Raw genomic sequence first — 5,010 nt, forward strand, 5'->3', positions numbered from 1 at the left:
GGGGGGGGGGTTTAATTAAAGAACTTGTCAAAAATCCTGTGTTTTTTTATTTTTGAAATAAAGGATTTTTTTCAAAATTCCGGCCTTTTCTAAAATGTTACTTTAACCCTTTAGTACCCCTTACTCATTCACAACGGGGGGTACCCTGTTGTGAATAAGCCCCCTATCCGCACCCCCACAACCAACGCCCCAGCGCTTGTGGGGAAAAGGCTCTTGTCCAATTGGCACAGGGACAAGATGCTTTTTCAGGGGCAACCCGGAATGTTGGATCGGCTGAGTTAAACTGCTTCTGCACTTCAGCTCAGCCAAACATGCAGAGCATGTTCGCCTGACCGAGGGCAGCTGAAGGCAGCCAGCCAATGTACAGCTGATTTTAGCCGATGTACAGCTGAAATCAGCCTTACAGAGCTTAAGTGAATAGCCGAACGTCGTTCAGCTCTGTTCACTTCGGCTCGGTTGTTCACTCGGCTGCCTTCGACAGCTTTGTGAATAATCCCCTATGTGTTTCAGAAAAGGAACCTTAAACCTAAAGCTTACCAGGCTAATACCATTTAAATGAAGATTAATTCAAATTTTTAATTACATTTTTAAGCTAAGTGAAGATTTTGGGCCTCACTAACTTCCTGTTGCCTTTGTGGGTCAGTAAGTGAAGGGAAATCTCCCCAATGGGACACAAGCAAAAATGTAATCAAGGGAGGTTTAAACCCTTCCTTACCATATACAAAACAAGTTTTTGGCTATACAATATTCCATAATCCGTTATGCACAGAAATGTGTCATCAAAACACCCAGCCCAAATGACAGCACGAAAAAATAAACGACCTGCTTACATTCGTCCCTGAGCTCTAAATTAAACCGACGGAGAAAAGAACAGAAAAGTGTGTGGAATGACTTGTCACTCTAAGTATGTCGCTGGATTTCTATAGCAAAGCCAGGAAAGTATGGCGGAACTTGCATGCAGTAATTATATGGGGAATGATTTTAATTGGATGAGAATTATTGATTATAATTTCAGAATCTGAGATGGCACTTCTGCAAGCGTTTATGTAGCTTGTGGATCATTTAAATCATAATGGAATTAATTTAAAATGAACAATCCATTATGGTGAGAACACAATTAACTTTCAGGATATTACAATCAAGATTGATGTTAATGGTAATTTAAACACTGCGCATTTTCCGACAACAATAAACTGGCATTGTGTACTCACTAATGATCTTACATGTCTTCTGCCAAAGGGTAGCGAATTAGCAAAAATAGCCAAGCAGAAGTTCAAAGAAACCCATGGTGCACCTGTTCCTAAAGGGGCCTATTTATAAAAAGAAAATTGCTCTGCGAATCTGTCAGCTTTCAGAAAAAGTCACAAATACGCCAATAAGAAAATTGTGAATGTTTGTGATTTTTGCATAATGTTATTTTCTATTTACTTTTTTTTCACGGGAGAATGTAACATTTGTTTGGCGAATCCTGTCTGTCTCATTTTTGTTGAATGGTTTTAGAATGTGTTACTTATTATATATGTTATCGTATGATTTTCTGAGGAATATTATCAGTACTTGATGCAATGTATTCTAAGAACATTCAATCCTATCAGAAAATAGCCGAAGAACATTCAATCAGAAGATAAACTACCCTAATACATTCAAACCCAAGAGGTTAATCGTGCCAAAGATTTTGTCAACAGGTAACTTTCTGTGCTTTGCCTGTCCTGCAATCTTATCGGTTACATTGTTTCTAGCTATCTCTATGGATTGCTGAGCTCCACTCCTCTGTCTGATGGATAAGGAGGGGTGTTTTGTGGTCCTTTCCTAGGGTGGCAATGCTACTTCTCCATAGATACAGTACGGAAAACAAATTCAACCACCACATGTAATGACTAGTAAGCTGCAATACATTCAATGTTTGTTTTACTGTAGAAGGTGCCGGCATCTTCAGCCAGTCTTCTTTTGGGTTCTTCAATCATCTTAATTGACCAGGATAGGATGGCGTAATGTACACTGGACAGCTCAGTGCACATTCTATAGAAGATTGTGACCAGGCAAATAAGAAGGTTTTATGGCAGAAGACACATACATGCCTGCTCTCAATTTATTTTTTAAAGCAAAGGACCAACAGTAGCCGAAACCCTAGGCCCGATATTATTCTATGCCTTCATATTTCATACAAAAAAGATGCCAACATAGCATGATTGAAATAATCAGAGCTTAAAAACATGCTTTAATCCATCATTAAATAACAGTCAATTTCTATTGACTTCAAAAGTTTCTTTACCCCCCTGGACATCTTTCTTTGACCTTTCTTTTTTTCCTCTATCTTTTTATTTTCTTTCCTCCTTTCTTCTTTGGTTTTATTACTCCCTACACACTATGAACTCACTTCCTTATGGGATATACTAAATTATGAGATTCATACCTTTTAATATTTGATTACTTTCTTCATTTCTCCATATAATCTGACCTGAAGCACCAGATACCACCAATAATGTGCACAATTTGCACTATTGCAGGGTCATTATTAATATCTTTCTCTTTCTCCTTTTCTCATTATTAATATATATCTCATGTTTGGCATTAGACATGTAAGCTGTGGATATTTCGTTATTTCGGGATTCGGACTTGAAATTCAATTCGGTTCGGGTTTCGGATTCGGATGAAATCCAAATTTTCATTGGTTTCGGATGAGTTCACGAATATTCGTTACGACTACCACAAAAAAACATATACAGATATTAATACTAAAGCTGCATTTCCTAGACCCGAATGGCATTCGAGATCCGAATTTCCAGATTCGGGTCTGGGAGCCTCAGCTTTAGTATTATATGTATATACTGTATATGGCTCCCATGTTTCCGTAATTAAAATTTGTCTTCAGACCCATTTGGATGAAATAAACCGAAAAACACATCTGTCACATGTCTGATTCAGTTTCATTTTTGACCAAAATTTGGAAACGGAAATTTGGATTCAGACACATTTGGATGCATTGGGATTCGGAAAATCTCGAAGTGTCTGAATTTTGGAAAATACATATTTAACCATAAAAACACGCTAAAACATCCGTACGGAGCTAAGGGTTCTGCTCTCTCTGGGTCACCGGAGTTCTGGGACTGATCAATTTGTGAGCGGGAATTTGTACATTATTCAGCCCTGTTGCGTTCCGTGCCTGTGATAAATCCATCTTTTCTGCTATAATGACAATCTGCTTTTGATCTGATCTACAGAAATGTGCAGAATAAAGAGGATCATATTGTGTGATTATTACATGATGTGACTTTGCTGCATACAATGCCACGCTTGGTCAGAAGTCGCATACAAACTCAGGGGCAAAATAATGAAACAGGAAATTTAGCAAATGGATGCACCTAGGTGATCACTTAACATGGCTCTTCCATTACATCTGATTTTATGTGGTTTGTGTTCATTCCCAACACAGAGATTTGTGTAAGTTCTGATGTGTAAAGAAATGTTACTTCTGCTCAGATTTAATAAATGGCCGGATTGTTTCACAGTACTTTAAAATCAATACTTTTCCTTCAGCCTGGATAGTAAAGTTCCCGCTGTACTTCCGGCCCGCTCCACATATGAGACCTATGGGTCTCTTAGACTGCAGTGCTAGTTTGGTTTTTTCAGCCTTCCCTTTCCTATAGGCCATTCACCAAACGCACTATATTCTGTGAGGGTTTACAGGTTAGGTTGGAGTTTTAGGTTAATGGTTAGGTTGAGAACTAGGGTTAGGGTAAGCTTGGGGCAGAGGCTGCATTAAGTATAAGCTTCTCTGGGCTCACCAGACCAGATGTTCCACCACAGAAATGAAGATCCTTCTGAGGTATAATGTGGTACGTTATGTGTCACTGCTTTGGGCCCACCGGTCCAAAGGATCCACCACATAACTGGAGATCCTTCTGCAGTATCATGTGATCCATTTTGTGTCACTGCCTTGGGAACACCAGACCAGAGGGTCCACCACGGATCTGGAGATCCTTCTGAGGTATCATGTGGTACGTTATGTGTCACTGCTTTCGGCCCACCAGTCCAGAGGGTCCACCACAGAACTGGAGATCTTCTGAGGTATCGTGATATGTGTCAGTGCCCTGGGAACACCAGACCAGAGGGTCCATCATGGAACTGGAGATCCTTCTGAGGTATCATATGATATTCTATGTGTGACCTTGGGATCACCAGTCCAGAGGGTCTACCAGAGAATTGGAGTATCCTCCAAAGGTATTATATGATGAAATTATGTCACGTGGTTGGGACACAGAGGGGTAGGGGAGTATTTACCTTTATGCCTCTCCTCTAAGGAGAGAATTAGAACCTCTGTCTGGTTTCTTTTTGATGTGTCCATTTGGGCAACCACTTATAGGGGTCTATTCACGAAGCTGCCAAAGGATCTGGCCGTAGCTTCGGATTAGATTGTGAAAGAGTGGTTTAGGGAGCATGAGATATCATTGTCACACATGGATTGGCCACCACAGGATCCAGACCTTAATCCCATTGAGAATCTTTGGGATGTGCTGGAGAAGAATTTACACAGTGGTCCAACTCTCCCATCATTACTACAAGATCTTGGGGAAAAATGAATGCAACTCTGGATGGAAATAAGCTCATTGAAACCATGCCACGGTGGCTGTATGCCGTATTTAACCTCCTTGGCGGTATTCCCGAATATGGCTCGGGGGTAATTTTCAGTACCATAAGCGGTAACCCCGCGCCACACACGGGATTACAGCGTAGCGTCTCTTACCTTGTCCACGATCCCCGCTGTGTCCTCCGGCCGATGCCGGCATCTGTCTTCCGGGTTCCGTCCCTTGCGAGCGTCCGCGTCGCAGGGGGGGGCGGAACCGGCGGGAATTTTAAAAGTTAAAAAAACAACGAAAAAGAGATAGAACAAAAAAGGAAAAAAAAGAAATAAATAATCAGACCGCCAGTGAGGTTAATGCTAAAGATGGTCCAACAAAATAATAGAATTACTTTTTTATATAGTTACTTTCTTTTTATATATAAAAGCCC

This window comes from Nanorana parkeri, unplaced genomic scaffold (assembly GCF_000935625.1).
Source record: "Nanorana parkeri isolate BGI_ZX_2015 unplaced genomic scaffold, ASM93562v1 scaffold204, whole genome shotgun sequence".
NCBI classification, from domain to species: Eukaryota; Metazoa; Chordata; class Amphibia; order Anura; family Dicroglossidae; genus Nanorana; species Nanorana parkeri.